This window comes from Babylonia areolata, chromosome 9 (assembly GCF_041734735.1).
Source record: "Babylonia areolata isolate BAREFJ2019XMU chromosome 9, ASM4173473v1, whole genome shotgun sequence".
Lineage (NCBI taxonomy): Eukaryota > Metazoa > Mollusca > Gastropoda > Neogastropoda > Buccinidae > Babylonia > Babylonia areolata.
Window position 1 is genome coordinate 13,691,457 of NC_134884.1, and position 18,562 is coordinate 13,710,018.

Below are 18,562 nucleotides of genomic sequence, written 5' to 3' on the forward strand. Positions count from 1 at the left end.
GGTATTTGTTTGTGTGGTTGGGGTTGTATGTATTTGGTGGTGAGGGGGTTGTATGTGTGTGTCACTGGGGTTGTATGTGTTTGATGGTGAGGGGGTTGTTTTTGTTTTGGCGGGTGGGGTTGTGTGCGTTTGGTGGTAGGAGTTGTTCGTTTGTGTGGTTGGGGTTGTGTGTGTTTGATGGTAGGGGGTTGTTAGTGTGGTTGGTGTGTATGGGGTTGTGTGTGTTGCTGTTGTAATGGGGTTGTATTGATATGAGTTTGAGGTTGTGTGTTTGTAATGTTGACTGCTTGTGTTGTCTGTGGTTGTGCTGTGGTGTATGGTTGGGTTTGGTTAGTTTGCCTTATGAGGATTGTTTGTGTAGTTTGTGGGTCTTGCGTTTCGTTGTTGCTAAGCGTTCTGCTTTTTTGTGTTGGTGGTGTTGTTACTGTTTGTGGTGGTGGTGTTGGTAATTTTTATGGTGTGGTCGACGGCGAAGGAGGAAGAGAGCCCGGCGAGAGGGGGAGCGCCCGGCCGCCCCCCAAAGAACCCCGCGGCGGCACCCGGTCACCACGCGCCCCCATCAGCCGCCCAACGCGCCGGGCATGTGGTCGACTCTTGTGTCACTTGTCACTTGTACATCATGTGTCTTTCTCAGTTGTGACATTTGTTTTCTTCATCGCACGCCTGGCACAGCCATGGATGGGCGTTGTCCATACCCTGCTGAGACTGTGCCAGAGTCCAGTTCGGGTCAGGCCCCCTTGCTGGATGATCCCCTCGCGAGAGCCAGAGGACAGGAGTGGGGTTATAGGATTTCCGATACTACCAGTTTAACCATCTGTGAGTGGTACAACGGAGTGAGCGGGGGGCGATCCAAATCCCTTTTGGCTGTGTGGGTCTCCTGATATCCCAAGATGGGGGTGGGTGGGGGGTGGGGAGTGGGTGTGTTAGTGTTGCGTTTGGGTGGGATTGGGGGTTTGGGGGGTACGGAGGAGGTCATGTGTGTTGTGTGTGGAGGGGGCAGGGGAGGGGTGGTGGTTGGGCCTTCAGAACCAGCTGCGGATCTCCTCAGAGGATAGGAAGGAGTCAGTGAGTATCCTCATGGGTTGGTTTCCTAAGGTGGAGTGGGGTTGAAGGAAGTCCTGGTTTGATAGTTTATGTTTTTGCTTGTAGTGCAGGAGTGGGGTCATATTGGCTGTTGTTACTGTGCATGATTGCATTGCGTGCTCGTAGGAAGCGTCTGCACCGCACTTGCACTTGAGTTTCTTGACCTTGCATGCGTGGGGGTGGGTCCTGATTCTTCTGAGGAGTTTGGAGTTGTTTCTAGGGAGTAGGAGGCGATGTTTTACTTTTTGGATGGGAATGTGAATCCAGCCATTCTCTGCGCATTTGTGTTCCATGTATTTATTGCGTAGGTCATGCATTGTTTGTCGTACCGTCTTTGTGAATTCTGTTATAGAGTACCCTACTTGTGTAGGGGAGCCGTTTTCTATGGCTTCTTTGGCTGCTTTGTCAGCCATGTCATTTCCTATTATCCCTGTGTGTGAAGGTAGCCACATGAGTGTGAGGTGGGTGCCCTGCTTGATGATTTGATGTGCTAGGAAGAGGATCTCCTGTTGTAGGCCTCTTCTATTATCTGTCCCCCCCGCGGGTCAAGGCCTGTAGTGACGACTTGGAGTCTGTCAGCAGTACCACTCCTGCTGGGACTGGGGGCATGTCATTTACGGCGGAGCATGCCATATAGATGGCATATAGTTCCGCCGTAAATATGCTAATTCCGGTGTTGAGTTTATATCTTTTGGTGATTTTTAAGTCTGGAATGACAAGTGCGCACCCTGCGTCTCCATTGTTGCATATGGAGCCGTCAGTGTACACCTTTAGGTGTAGCGGGAATTGTTCATGTATTTTTGTTTTGGCTAATGTAGCTATGGCTAGTGGGTTTCTTTTTTTTGGTTCAGGTCCATAGGTGTGGATGATGGTTGGCTTTTCCCATATCCATGGTGCAGGGCCGGCAGGTGGGGGTGGGGATACCTGGCTTGGAACGACTGGGTCGAGTTTGTTTTGATTCCTGTCCTCCCATATCTGTCGGGTGTAGTGTTGTAGTAGTGTGGTTTGCCTGTGCCTTTTTGGTTTCTTGGTGCAGTTGTTTTTTCTGTATGCTTTTTGGCCGCTTGAGATGTCCGTTCGTAGAGTGTCTCTGACGGTGGTAGGTACTGATGTACAGCGGACTTCGAAGTTAGCACAGCGTCGCCTACTTTCCTCTCTAAGGGGGAGCCAGCCTGCCTCCTGGTAGACCAGGTCTTTGGCGGTCCATTTTGGAAGCCCTAGTGCGTGTCTGATTGCTGATCTTTCTACCCGTTCAAGTTTTTCCCATTGGGTATCTGAGGCTGTGAAGAAGGCTTCATGGCCGTATAGGAGCTTGGAGCGGATCAGGGCTCCAGTGAGGTAGACCAATGTCTCTGGTGTGGCCCATGTTTCCCTGGTCAGCTGTTTGATTAGATTGATGGAGTGCATGGTTTTATTTATGGTTTTTGTAATGTGTGTATGCCATGTTAGGTTTTGGTCTATGGTCACTCCTAGGAACTTGGTTTCTTTGCTGGGTTGTATGATTGTGTTGTCTAGTCTGATACGATATTTGTCTCTGTCGGCTGGGTGGCGGGTGAAGACCATAAAGGTCGTCTTCTCTGCCGACAGCTGGAAGCCATTTCTTTTTAGATATTCTTGGATTTCGTTGATGCCTCTTTGATATAGGAGTTCATGCATAATGAAGTTGTGGGTTGGCTGTGTATGCCAGATGGCAAGGTCATCTGCGAACAGTGAGATAGTTATGGTGCGCCGATTCCCAGACACGATGGTCCGGGTCCTCCACAAATTCTTCCAAAAGTGCTGGAAATCTGGGAAAATCCCGACAGCATGGAAGAGAGCCACAGTGATAGGGATCCACAAGGAGGGAAAACCAGCACACCTCCCCACCAACTATAGGCCCATAGCTATAACTTCTCACCTGGGGAAAATCTATGAACGATTAGTCAAAACGAGATTAGAACACTACCTGGACCAAAAAAACATACTCCCTCAGTGCCAAGCAGGTTTCCGACGAGGCAGAAACTGCATGGAGCACGTAGTCCATTTAGTAGAAACAATCAAAAGAAGCTTCATTCTAGGCAAGGGGCAAAATAAGACCACCCTAGCCACGTTCTTTGACATCAAGAAAGCATTCGACACAGTCTGGCATGCCAAACTACTCGACAAGCTGCGACAAATAGGTATAACAGGAAGGCTCTACCACTTCATCCAAGATTTCCTAGACTCCAGGCAAATGACAGTGAAAGTAGGCTCGGCCATATCCGACACACACACACTAGACATGGGAGTCCCACAGGGTAGTGTTATAGCCCCTACACTTTTCAGCATCATGCTACATGACATCTCATCCGAATTTGGGAAAGAGGACCAAAAACTAAGACCACTCATCACCGCTCGGCCAATTTATACAAGTTAGGCGAACTACAAAGACAATCACGTGGGCTGCAAACCAGATCGTCACTAATCTGAAGAAATCTGATGAGAACTGTGCTTGTTACCAGGTGTTCAGTAACAGATTTCTAAATGATTCCTGAACCGATTTGCATCGGATAAGTTGCAAAAGAAAGAGCTCAACGCCTACTTTATAATGAGTGTAAAATGAAGTGTTGATTATTTAAGATGAATTTATAATCTTAATTTAAGTCACCTGAACAGGGTCAGTTTTAACGAGCTCGTCGCTGAAAATTACAAACTGCGTTAAATCAGTTTCACGTAGGCAAACATAAATGGAATAGATTTAAAGATGGAATTAAGACAATTCTGCCAGTATATAATACTAGTAGTTTACTGATCTGACAAAAGAGCTATTAATCAAATACTGTGGAACAGAAATACAAGTTTGCTCTCAGCCAATGACGTATCGCGACGCGACACTGGTGGAGCAGTCAGCAGGTGGTCTGGCCAGGACAAAATGATGTAAGCAGAGTGACGTCACATATTCTGTGCAAGGGTTAGGAGGGGAAAACGTCATCTGCTCTGGCTTGTGCGTGAATAGTGTTGGAGCAAGCATAGCGCGCTTGGTCACAGTAGAACTCGGTGAACGATGATAGTATTATGGTCACGTGGTGGTGCCAATGGTGGTGGTCACTGGGCAGTGGTGGTGGTGGTGGTCAGAGGTGGTGGTGGTGTGTATGTGTGTGTGTGAGAATGTCCAGGTTGCCGCGGGGACCGATGTATGAATTTGGTCAGTTTCAGTTTCAGTAGCTCAAGGAGGCGTCACTGCGTTCGGACAAATCCATATACGCTACACCACATCTGCCAAGCAGATGCCTGACCAGCAGCGTAACCCAACGCGCTTAGTCAGGCCTTGAGAAAAAAAAAAATATATATATATATATGTAAGCTTACATAAATAAATAAATAAATAATAATTATGATATTTAAAAAAAAAAGGTAGTAGTAATGAAAATAATGATAAAATAATAACAATAAAAAATAAATAATTAAATAAATAAGACAACAATGATGATAAATAAGCAAATAAATATAAAACATGAAGACACACATTCACACATACACCCACACATGCATAACAGATGTGCCCCAAAAACGCAGTTTCACAGATATGAAAGCACAGTCAAATACATATGAACGTACATGAGCTCCAACACACACACACACACACACACACACACACACACCACAAATTACCCTGCACCTCCTCTACCCCCTCCTCCACACACTCATTTCTATTCTATGTATCGCAGCTTCCACGGCACACACACACACACACACACACACACACACACACACACACACACACAAACACGCACACACACACAGATGAACGCTTACTTGTACAAGCACACACACACACGCCCATATCTCCCACCCCCAACCCCCCACACATATATACAAAGATATATATATAATATATACGTTCCAATATCCTGTTGCTCCCACAGTGTAGGCATGCATACACTCACATACCTCATCCTCTACCTCACCTCCCTGCACCCCCACCTCCCCCTCACACACACACACACACACACACACACAACACACACACACACACATGCACAGAACTCTCCTGACACTTGTGTACACTTACACTCTCACGCATGCCGCAAAAGGGATGGGAAAAGATCTCTGATGCCAAGAACGTGGCGTCTAGTGTGTTGCTCAGTCTATTGTATTTGGAAAAGCCCACAGAGACTCTCTTCCGTTTTGTAGAAATTTGCGCAATGTTGGTTTGGAAATGATGCCAATATTTGTTTCATTTGCAAAGCATCGTGCTCTACCTTTCATGTTAGACTTACGGCCGCTCCCTCTCTATGCTTTTATTTCTTTGAGGCGATCGATGGTGTGATGGCCTTGTACCTGTTCTTTTTGATATTCTTTGACTTTTCTGAGGATTTCCAATTTTCCTAGATGTAGGCCGCTCGTTGGTGTTGCGTTACCAGCAAGTCAGTCAGCTCGCTCATTTCCCTTAACTCCTGCATGTCCTGGGCAGTATAACCATGTGAGTTTTTTTATCTGAAAGTTGCGCATTGCCTTATGCCACTCTGGGCTTCCCATTCCGTTTTCAATTTTCTGTATGAGGTTCATTGAGTCGGTTAGAATCATGGCATGTTGGTTTCCGGGCGTATGGATGGACGACAGCCACTGGAGGGCATGTGTCACAGCTTCAACTTCCATCGTTAGGCTGGAGGTTGTGACTTTGTAGGCAGCATTCTCTTCCCTAACTGTTTTTCCATTTTGTTTCGCAGTGAATCCCCAGCCGGATTGGTCTTTGGTGACTGAGCCATCTGTGTATATGATGATGTCCTCTTCTTTATTGTTTTCTTCTATGAGTAGCTTCGCTTCCGCATCAGTTTTGCCCTCTGGCCATTCCTGACAATGTCTTCCTAGAGTGGGTGAAATGGCTGTGTTGAATAGATGGTTGAGGTTTTCGGGGTTTTTCTCCCATTCTTTTGTTTCTTTCAGGTCTTGTAGTCGGCATACTAGCTGGATTGTGTCTTCTGCTTGCCCCATCCATGATCTTCCTCGTCCTAGACGGCTGCCTTTTGGTTCTTTGACTGTGTCATGAAGTGGGTTTTGAGGGTTTTCTGATGCTTTGAAGTAGGTCTTGACCTGTTCTAACTTGTTTCTGGCCTGCACTGAAGGAAGGTCAAGCAGGTATCGCATGGTTTCTGTGGGCGTGTCTTTTGTTGTTCCAAGGATCAGCCTCATAGCTTCATTTTGAACTCTTTCTAATTTTAAGAGGTTGCTTTGAGACGGTGTTGTTAGCCCAAGTCCGTAGTCGATCACACTGAGGACGAGTGATTGGTATAGCAGGAAGAGGTGGCGTTGTTCAATACCTTTGGTTGCCATTGCCTTTAAGACTGAAAGGCCTTTTTTGCATTGGAGAACAGTATTTTCCGTGTGTTTTCTGAAGGTCAGCATCCTGTCGAAGTGTATTCCTAGGTAGCGTAGGCATTCAGTTTTCTCGATCTGAATCCGATCGAATGACACAGAAGGTGGTGATTTGCTCGCGGTTCTGTTGTTCAGGGTGCACAGCAAAGATCCTGTGTCTTTGCACCATTGAGCAATATTGTTTAGTTGTTTCTGGACGGCTTTGGTTCTTTCCTGAGCATCTTTCGAAGTTTTGAAGACCAGGCCATCATCCGCAAGAGTAAGCACCCGAGCTATTCCATTGTTGTTTAAGTCTGCAAGGCCCTTCGTGTAGACATTGTAGAGGATAGGAGAGAGCGGAGACCCTTGTGGCAGTCCCATGGATAGTTTAGAAGGTGCGGACATCCAATCTCCAAGGCGTAGGACGACGGTTCTTTCCTGAAGCGCTGCTGCTATCCATATTGTCAGTGTCAAACTTACTCCATACCTTAGTAGCAACTCCATGAGGTGTGCAAACTGGACTTTATTGTAGGCATCTTCAAGGTCGATTGCTACTGCTAGTGTTTCTTCTTTCCTTTGAAATCCTTCATACACCTCATATGCAAAAGCAGCTGCATTTTCCCATGTGGACTTGCCTGTTCTGTAACCACCTTGATTTGAAGGGAGAATATGCCTGTGTTCAAGATCCCTTGCAAGTTTCCTGGCTATCATGCGTTCCGTGAGCTTTCCAGCAATGTTTTGCATGGTTAGGATCCGGTAGCCGCTTACCTGATAATGGTCCTTTCCTGGTTTTGGTATGGGTTTTAAGAAGCTGTGTGTCCAGTCCTCCAGCACATGTCCATTGTGGAAACTGTTTTGATATAGATTGAAAAGTTTGCTTCTGTCTTCTTCCGATAGTTCCTTGATGTCCGTGTAGCGAACTTTGTCTGGGCCAGGGGCTGATTCTTTCTTGCATTTAGCTATTGCTTCATTTAGATCATCTATTGTCAAGTCATCATCAGGTCCAGTCTGCATAAGGGTTTGGTTTAACTCCTCAACATATTTCTTTTTCTCATCTAAGTTTCTTTGATCGCGCTGTTGTATGAAACGTTTGAGCAGGGCGGATCCTTTTTCTTCGTTTGTCTTAAGCTTGGTTCCGTCAGTGTCTACCATGTCTGGGGTTGTTGTTGTGCACGTTTTCCCTTCCATGCGACGATAAAATTGCCAGAACTCTGTCAATGTTGAGTCATAACTGGGTGCCTCGCAAAACTGTTTCCACTTGTCATTTTTTGCCTCTTGAGCAATGGTTTCAAACTGTTTAGTTTTTTCTTTCATTTTTGTTTCAATATCTTTGTCCGGAGATGGTTTTGTCCTTTCTTTTTGCCAAAGTTTGACAGCCGCATGTTTTTCTATCCAGGCTCTCTCTGTGTCGGTATTCCACCATGGGGGCTGAATAGTTTGCATCCTGTTCGGTGCCGTTCTTTTGTTTCTTCTGCGTCTTAATTTTTCGATGACGGTTGTCTCTTTGGTTTCATACTGAAATGGATCACGCGGTTTCATGCAGCGTTTATCTGACAGTTTCTGTAGACTGAAAACTACCGGGAGGTGGTCACTGCCTTGGTGTGGAAGCGTCTCTGCATTCATTTCTGCTCTGAATTTTGGAGATGTTAGAGCGATGTCAATCACACTGTCACTGTCCCCTTGTCTTGTTCCAAGGCGAGTTGGGGATGTGGTTGTTAATGGGCTAAGAAGAATTTCCCCTATCATTCCTTCAAGTGCGAGTCCTTGTGGGTTGGTGTTCCGCTGGTCCCATAGCTTCGATCTTGCATTGAGGTCTCCACAGATAATGACTGAGTCTCCAAGTTCGTTCTGTATTTCCTCTAAAAAGGCCCAATCCTCTTTTGTTGTGCAGGTTCCTGGGTGAACATAGGCATTGATGAGCACGATGCTTTTGTGAATTCCGTCAGGTTTTTCGAGACGCACCCCCACTAGTTCACATGAGTTGCTACACCATTTCTCTAGATTTATGGTGGAAACTTTGTTTTTTAGGTTTTTGTTCAGTATGATTGCTACTCCTCTTCCTTCATTCCTTTGAAAGACTGTGAAATTCTCAAAATGTATTGGTCTGTCTGCACTTGTCCTGGTCTCTTGGAGACATAAAATGTCAGTTTAGTTTAAGTTTGGTCAGTTTAGTTGAAGTGAATTCAGTTGTTGTCGCTGACAGTCGACGGTGGTAAGGTAACCTTCTGTTACAGTCTGTTCCTCCCTTTCGCGAATATGTCGTATTGTGAGCTCTGGCCAGGACCCGTCCAGCAGAATCTGTTCTTTAATAAGTGACAACTAACCCGGCATCGGTAATTTTGGCCCACTGGTGCAACTGAACTCCACATGCGGCCGGCTGCCTCGATAACTCAGAACTGGTGTCACTCTGACCATCGTCAAGTGAACTGTGACCTCTCAGCTTTAGCCCCTCGATCTCGACTTCAGTCTGCTTGGCTGTCACGTCAGCCTCAAGCCTTAGCCTTTCAGGATCAGCCTCCGCTTTTGATTTCAACTGTTCCCTTTCAACCCTCAGTGCCTACGTGTGCGTAAATCACCCGTTACACTGTTCTCTGACACAAAGGAGACTAAATTTTAGCTGAGTTCACAGCTTCTGTAATAATTAGGACTAGAACGAACCTCGTTCTTCGTTTATACCAACGAGATTTGGTTATTACAACAACCCTACACACAAATCAAAACTATACACTCAAAGAACTAAAGGAATAATCAGAAAGAGCTAATTGGATTTCCGTAAATGGACACTTTGCCACCGGCAGCACTACTTTAGCACTCTCTTTGATTTCCACCTGAAACTATTTTGGGCTTTGCAATCCTGGCAGACTCGCCACTTCGTCCAGGGTGGGGGAGGGGTGATGGGGGGGCGGGGGGGGGGGGTGTTTAAATGTATTTGGTTTTGTTTACGTGAATTTGTTGTTGTTGTCAGAGTTAGCTCAAGTTTGATTCGATTATCAATCAAGCACACATCTATGCACTCAACCAATCACTGTGCATTCATTCCTCCTTTACACAGCCGAGGACACAGTATACATTTATACACTTTCTATATACTAATTAGAAATAATTGATTCACACACGCCAAATCAAAGTCTTCATACAACATGAAAAATCAAAGGCATTATACATCCAAATCATAATCCTAATCCCGAGATATTCTACTCTCTTACCTGGCCAGTTCTGCCCCAACAGTCACTCTTTCCGACTGTAGTTGGCTCCAAGAATCCGGGTGTCTGGAATCATGATGTCCTTTTCGCACAGGTCTGTAGAGTCTCGCACCCGGTCTGTCTTCTGGATCTTCTGGTGCTGGCAGGCTGGAAAGTGTCTTTGTGGACGTTCTTCGGGGATCTGTCTCTGCTCCTCTGTCTTCTTTCCTTCTTCACATTTTCTTAATTAAGTCTCTAGTCCGTCACCGCGCGCCACGACTTATCTCTTTACCTTTCTTCTCCCAAGTCTCTTTCGTAAGCCTCTCGCTCGGTTGGTCTTAACCAGAAGTCCCTACACACAGCTGCTTGGCTACTTTTATCCTTCCGCGGTGTGTACGATTGTATATCACGTGACACAGCACTTCCAATGTTTTTCCAACATAAAAACGCACAAAACTCTTGCCTGTCAATTCACCATAAATTCTATATGCATTTGAATCTGCTTCCGCCTGACAAGAGCATCAAATGTTCATATTTAGATATGATGGGACAGTTTATCTCCAATTCTGTTGGCTGAAAAGGTATAAACTCTTTTCATTCCTGAGGTGGGAGGTCTGAAACATTCCACCTTTCGACATTCAGCTTCCTAGTAACTGTCCAACCGCCTTAACAAAAGCCATGGTGCCCGAAAGCGATTTCCTTTCCCACACTGCAGGGACCTCACTGCTGCCCGAGGCGTTACCTAGGAGTCGGGCCTCAGAGTCTCGCCTGCCTCCTCCCTCGCATGGCTGCTCAACTACCTCCACGACTTGGAGTACTCCTAAGTATCCTACCCTCTTATAGTTCGATTCCTCGGTAAAGTGTGGACACATTATTGGTAACTATTCAGCTTACTCTGGCCTGCTTCTCACAAAGTTCGAATCGAGCCCGCCAAAGGATGTTAATTAACAGTTCTCTGCTCCCTTCACACACACACACACACACACACACACACACACACAGAGGTGACTTATTTTCTAGGTTAGTATGTAATAAGTAAAAATTGCTTTTTGTCATTCAGCCCTCAAAAGGGTAAAAATTTACTAAAATGTGAAAAAGAAAAGATACGAAGAAAGACTGACCACAACGAATGAGTAAAATTTAATATTAACACTGACACAAAATCATAAAAAGGTGTGATGTGGTTATTTACTGTACAATCCACCCCCAATATTGCCTGTCGCTTTGTTTCTCTGTGTGTGTCTCTCTCTTGCGTTTCCTTGTCTTTTTCTTTCTTTCTTTCATATGAAGGTGAATTTTTTTTACATTTTCATCACTGTTTAACTTTTTCATTGAGTCTGTGTGTGTGTGTGCACGCGCGCGCGTGTGTGTTGTGCAAAAGTGCAGTGATTGAGCTGGATAGGAATGTGCTGTTCGTGTGCCCAGCTCGGTGTGAGTGACAAATACAAAGATTTTATTGCACTAAGGTACAACGACAGATGAACTTGTTCAATGTAAAACACCTGCAAGCAAGCAGTTGCGATGTCGTCAACGCTGCCACCTTCAAAGAAAACCATCTCTTGGACAGCTGGGTGTTGTCAGCCTCTGGAAGTCGCCTCTATATGTGCGGTTCACCCTTTCACTTGATTCTCGTGTCACCTCTCCACCTACCTCTTTAGAAGCAGATGCCGCCATGAGGTGCAGACTCTTCGATGCCGCTGTCTTCAAAGATAAACATATTAGGGTTATCAGCGAAAACTTTCTTCACATTCCGTCCATGGTCGCATAAAAGGATAAGGTGTAGACCTACAAGACTGGTGACACACGCTTGAATCATTAAAAAAAGAAAAAGAAAAGATAATGCTAAAGGCAATTATGTCAGAAAATTTCCCACTTTAGTTTTGCCACTCCTACAAACATGTTTGTTACTCTTGATCGTATAACACTTATTTTTCTGCTTGAGCATTGCTTTTTGTCTTTGTTGTTTACAAGAAGATCAGACACAATGCATCAACATCTTTCACTATATATGTGTAGATATAATGCTTAAGTTTGCTGTTATCCATTTGAAAAAAAAAGTGCTTGTGGATCGTAACCATGATGATGATGATGTTATGATTGTTATGATAATGATAATCGTCACCATTATTATCGACAAACACTTCACATGACTCTATTTACTTGGGTCAGGATAGGTTGTGTACTTGTTTGTACGGAAAATGACATCCGTCCCAAAACACAAACTTGTGCACCACGGTTAATGGGTAAATAAGTTAGAATCAGATCAGCTGGCTACATATAATGTCGCCGGTGCAGTTGGTTTTTGGTAATGACCCTCCTTGCATGTATTCTAGAAGGGCGGGAATATGCAGTGCAGTGAGGGTCTGCACATATAGTCTTCGGCTATAATATGTGCAGAAGGATGACAAAATATTAGCAGTGAGGCTCTGCACATATTATCGCCGGCGACAATATGTGCAGGGGCGACAATATATGTGACCTGTCTTCGCCAACGGGGTACACAGTCGCACATTCGAAATCGAGTGGCAGGGCTGAAAACAGGTTGAGGGTCAATGTGGGTGATTTTGAGATTTTTGTTTTTCGAGATTCTGTAACCCTTTATTTATCGTTCAGTGAAATATCAGAGCGAAATATGACCTAGAAATATGTCATAATGTGAATTTAAACAAGTACCCCATCGAAAGTATACTCAATCTGTCGACAAATACTGAGGTTTTCACGAAGCGTTCACAGTCGTCAAACCGGACAGGGCCCCAGCATGTTATTTTATTATGCCGCAACATGGTGCAGTGATGACGAATCACAAGGAGCAGCAGACGATGTGATCCGGAATCGATAGTATACATGCATGGACTTTGGGCATGCCTTCGCAACGGTTTTGTGCACTGCAAGCTCTTCCTGTCTGCAGAGAGAACAAGCAAGAAGTGAGAAGGACAATTAAGTTAGTATCCTATGCTGTAAAACCTTCACGAATGGGATAATATTCCATATCGGACGGACTTTCCATTCAAGAAGAGACTGTTCGCTCCACAGGGCCAGTTTGAGTCCCAGCAGATGGGGCGAGCTCACTGTCCCTGTGTGTGACCTGTGTACCAGCCGGACTGACACCCGCACCCACACGTCCACCAACAGCAGCAACATGCTGGACTGAAGAGCCCACAATTTAAGCAAACGTTTGACAGGATCCCCAGAAGAGCGGACATCAGACTGAACGCCTTCTTCCCATGGACAGTGCGTGACCAGAACATCAGTCCTGCCCCAGAGGGACTGTCGATGCCCTAACCCTTGATATGTTCGTTAAGAAGGTGCCCTGCCCCCTGACAAACCCACTTACCCCATGACCCCCACCCTTCTCTCTCTCTCTCTCTCTCTCTCTCTCTCTCTCTCTCTCTCTTCAGTCTCTTCTTCTTCCAATCCCCTGGCGGTGCAGATGGACCAGGACCAGGCAGAACACTTGATCCAACATTTCAAAGCTCCAGCCGAGCTCCCAGTCAAACCTGAAGTCTACAGAGCCAGGGCATTTGATGCCCACTTCCATCTGGATAGAGCTATTTGGAGAGCAAGGCTGCCTGTATGATCCGAGCTGAGGAATTTGCTACGGATTTTGAGGGGCTTGTAGAGGCAGGACGAGAGGTGGAGCTGATTGGTCGAGATACTATACGTCAGCTTAAGATGTTGCTGGAATCGCCCAGAGTGACGGTCTTCGGGGAGAAGAGTCTCAGTGGACCACTCTGTTCAAGATGGGGAGCAGAAGCTGGGAAAACGCCTGCTGCCACTGGTACGACCCCACCATGTTCTGGCTTTGCACTGCAGGGGAGAGTTGGGGAAATATGTTGCAACCACGTACCTGGGGTTGCTGCCCGGGTCCCTGCTGGAGCAAGGTGGACTTCCAAAAGAACAGAAGATCTATATTCACTGTTTTAGTGGGATTGAGTACATGCTTCAAAAGTGGATTCAAGCCTTCTCTAACACCTACTTCAGCTTTACCAACATGGCTGCCAACTTCAAGGAGCCTCAGATACAAGCTTTGAGGAAGATTGATCCCTCCTGGAGACTGACGCTTCCTACTTCACCATCGACAGAACGAAGTGGTCGGCCCCCTCCCAGCTGTATTATGTCTCAGAGAATGTTGCCGCGCATCGTGGAGTGTTAACAGAGGAAGTCCTGGATGGTCCTGCCACACATGCCCTTCATCTCTTCCACTGTCTGCGAGCCCTTGATAAGGGCTTGGGTAGAGCGCCCATGTTGAGCAGGATTGGGTGCAGATGTCTAGCTTGTTGTTTACATGTGAATGTCCCAGAGCCAGGCACCTTAGCGCGGGTAGAGCGCCCATGTTGAACAGGGTTGGGTACAGACTTTGTACATGCATGAAAAACAATGGTTTTATTTTCAGCAAGAATTTCCAGTCTGCAGAGAGAGCAAGCAAGACTGACCATACCATCTCCTTGGAAGAAGGACAGTTGAGTAAGTACACTACACTTGAAACTGACAGTCACCATCATCGAGCTTCGAGCTTCATGTCTCGATTAGGCTTCAGCCTTCCCTGAACAAGGCCTGGACGATGACCGCACCTACTCACTGAGGGCAGAGAAGACGACACTGACCAGTTTCAGCGTTCAGTGAATAGACACTCTGTGTACTGTGTGACTTGTGTCAGTACTAGGCATTTAACTTTTGGGAAATATCGACAAGCAGTGATAAGCACTTTTGATGGATCACGTAAAAACGTTCATTCAGAGGCACTGTGAAGGGAGGCAACCTGAAGATGATTGTGCACTTTTTCGCTTCTGAGATGCAATTCATCATCAGCAGTCAAGAACAGAGGATGAGCGCTACACCATCTCTGCCTGCGGTCTGGAAAGCTGAAAGCGTCCACAGGAAATGTTATTATTGGTGTGTGTGAAATCTGCTGTTCCGTTATCTGGGTGGCAAATTGATTTACTCTCTAGGCCCTGCCCCCACCCCCCACACCCCTCCCCCCGCCCCCAACCCCCGCCAACCCTATGGGCTCCCATCACCCCCAGCTATTTGATCAAATTCATGAAGTGCTTGTGTGGGGGCTATTAGTAAGCATGATTTGATTGATTATCCATTCTTTGGAATAAAGTACCTCATAAGCACTGCTCTTTGTTAAGAAAGTTATCTTTTACAAATTATACTGATAACAATTGGTGTTTTAATTAGGTAATGAAACTAGCTATCCATAGGCCTGAAACAATCGCTAAATTTCGACTCAGTCATTCCATAATGGTCCAGAGTGGACGAAGCTGGAACATGTGCCACAGACACTTAGATTGTGGCCATGGCCAGCTGCTGGAATGTGATGTTATCTTCACCAGCTTCACACAAGACAATGTCGGCAATATATCTAGAGACCCAGCCGTTCTTACCACTTCACCTTTAATCTTGGAGTATCATAAACTTCTCTTAATCCAAACCTCAGGACTAGTGTGCAACTTACCCAGCATATGCGCCTGTGCGGGTGTGTTTTAAACATAGGCCTTATGTATTTAAGATGTTTTATTATGTTAGGTTTGATTTGGTACATATTCATTTTGTGCAGCTTCTAAAATTTGATGTCTTTGAATATGTTTGTGTGCATGCATGTATGTATGTGTCTGTGTGGTGTGTGTATATGTGTGTTATTGATTGGGGTCAGATCCAGAAATAAATCATTTTCTTTGGCTACCTTTGTAAAACATGCTTAAAAACTGTTGAAGCATCATTGGTTGCAGTTGTTATTGAGCTTCTAATTAGCTTCAACATAAGATTTTGGCTGAGGTATAAAATGGCCCAGACCAAAACAACAAGGTATTAGACACCAAGGCTGCTTTGCCAAGAGGGTGTCAAACAGTCAAGTGGTCAAAGCGTTAGATTTTCTATCCGATAGTCTAGGGTTCGAATTCCAGTCATGACGCCTGGTGGTTTAAGGGTGGAGGTATTTCAATCTCCCAGGTCAATGGATATGCAAACCTGCTAGTGCCTCACCTCCTTTCATGTGTATACACATGCATTAATGTGCACATTAATGATCCTGTACTCAATGTCAGTGTCCAGTGGGTTTTGAAAACTATGACGGAGGGCCTTCTCTTCAAGCTGCTCCAGGAGAAAGTGTGTGGCAGGATGTTCTTCTGGATCCGAAGCTACCTGTTCAACCGGACAGCCCGGGTCAAGCCTAGAAGGCAAGACTAGTCATTCAGCGAAGATCGGGGAAGGGGTACCTCAGAGCGGAGTTATCTCGCCTACCCTGTTCACCATCTTTATTGAGGACATTGCTGACCAGCTGACCACCCACATCCCTCGGGCTCTGCACGCAGATGACCTTGCCATCTGGACCAGAGCGGAGCAAGTCACCACTGCCACCGTCAGGATGCAAGAGGCTCTGAACCACATCTCAGATTGGGCAAGAGAGTGGCTGGTCATCATCAGCAGGACCAAGACAGAAGCCACCTGCTTCTCCATCTCAACCAAGAGAGAAAAGTTCACCCTAGGCATCTCTGGTGGAGTCTCCCGTCGAACCGACTGATTAGTAGGCAGGCAGGCTTATCTGTCGGTGTGTGTCCTCATATGGGTGAAGAGACCGATTCCGGATGCGCAGCACTTCCCACAGGTGTTGCAAGGGAAAGCGTCTCCAGAAGTTGAGCCCTGCTTCCTTCGCTCACGCTTCTCCTTAATGGCCAGCGTTCTCTTGTTTTCAAACGTCTTTATGCCACTATAGCACAGCATCCTCTAGCGAAAGCAGTCAAACGCATCATTTTCCCAGGAAGCGATGTCTATGTCACAGGCTTTGAGGCTGTTTTTAAGGTGTTCTTGAAGCGCTTGCATGGTCTTCCAAGTTTGCGGTGGCCTTCCTTCAGCTGGCCATACAAAAGCATCTTCGGGATCCTGCTGTCTGTCATGCGGACAACGTGTCCTGTCCAGCGTAGCTGGCACTGGATCAGCAGGCTTTCGATGCTGGGCAGGCCGCTCCTCTCTAAGACATGGAGGTTGGAGACCCTGTCTTGCCACTTTATGCCGAGGATCTTTCGTAGGCATCTCTGGTGAAACTGCTCAAGTTATTGAATGTGACGGCGATACGTCGTCCATGTTTCACAGCAATACAACAAGGTGGTCAGCACAACAGCTCTGTAGGTTTTCATCTTGGTGCTGAGCCTGATGCCTTTGTTGCTCCACAGCCTGTTGTTGAGTCTGCCAAAGGCAGAGCTGGCCTTGGCGATGTGCAGCGTCACTTCTGCATCAAGGGCTCTGTTGCTGCATAGGGTGCTGCCCAGGTAGCAAAACTTGTCGACTGGCTTGATCTCTGTGTCATCCATCTTGATTGCAGGTGGGGGGGAGGCACTGGCGTTCTGTGAGCTAGCTGGTTGGTACATGGACTCAGTCTTACTGAGGCTGATGGTGAGTCCAAAGCGCCTGCAGGTTGAGAACCTGTCCATAATGAACTGCATGTCCTCATGGGTGTGTGCAGCAAGCGTGCAGTCATCAGCGAAGAGGAACTCTCTCAACAGTGCCTCAAACACATGGAGTCGCCGCAAGTTGAAAAGTTTGCCATCTGTGCAAAACTAAATGTAGATGCCCCGGTCACAGTCTTGGAAGGCGTCAATCAGCATGGCAGAGAAGAGAATGGAGAACAGTGTGGGTACTCTGGGCATCAACAGTCAAGAAAGGCCCCAGCAAGACACCCCAACCTACCTTGGACAGAAGCTGGACAGAAAGCTCACATGGACCCTTCAAATTAGCCCCATGCACAGCATAAGACTCGTGAAAATGGTGCTGATGAACAAGCTGGCAGGAACAAAATGGGGAGCGAACACAAAAATACTAAAAACAATGTATACTGCTACAGTCAGACCCCACATGGAATATGCCGCCGATGCCTGTTTAACTGCTGCTAAGACCAACCTTGACAGCCTGACCAAGACACAGAATGCTAGCCTCAGACTCATCACAAGCGGCATGAAAACCACTCCAGTCTCAGCAATGGAGAAAACAGCAGGCCTCATTTCACTAGAAAAAAGGAGACAATAAAAACTCCCGAGGCAAAATGAAAAACTGAAGAGACTCCCTTCACATCCCCTTCTACCCACACTGAAAGCCCCCACAAAGAACCGACTGAAGCGACAGAGCCCAAACCACCTCATCAAGGCTCTTGAGAGGAAACACCACCATCCTCTGTCGGCAACCAATCAGCCAACTATGAGGACTGGCAGGCAGGCACCTCAGCCACCATGCTCAACATCCCAGGTGTCAAGAGCAAGGAGTGCCACATAGCAGCTGTACTAAAGTCGCTGACTCTGGAAGCACTGAGCACCAAATACCCTTCTGATACCTGGGCAAGAGCATATGCAGATGGGTTTGCTGAAGAGGCAGTGAAGAACGGAGGAAGTGGGGTGTATATTAGATACCCTGACAGCAGAACAAACAGCAGTGGCTATAGGCACCCTGTCCATCAACTTCCGTGCTGAGGGCTCGCAGCCAAGACTTTCAGCCAGGAAGACACACTACCAACCAACACAGTGTTCCTGACGGACTGCAAGTCTAACCTGGAGAATCCCCAGGCACCAGGAGGAGAGCAGATCTTAAGAGACATCAGGCAAGAACTGAATCTCCTCAGAGAACTGCTGTGGTGCTGCAGTGGATCCCTTCCCACTGTGGCATAAAGGGCAATGAAGAGGCGGACCGCCTATCCAAGGAGGCAGCCAGCCCACCTAGTGTCCAACAGCGAGGCAAAGACGATACTGAGAGACAGCTTCAGGAAAGCATGGCGCCAACGTCTGGGCATCAGGCAGGAAGACAAAAAAGACGGCATCCATGAACTGGACAGAGCGGCACAGGTCACAATCTTCAGACTGTGAACGGGACACTGTCAGCTCTCCTCTCTACTATCTGAAGATATCCCATACTGACCAGTGCCCTTGTGGCACAGGCCCACAGACCCCCTCCCATATCCTGCAGTCCTGCCCTACCTTCGATTCTGACGCCAGGCA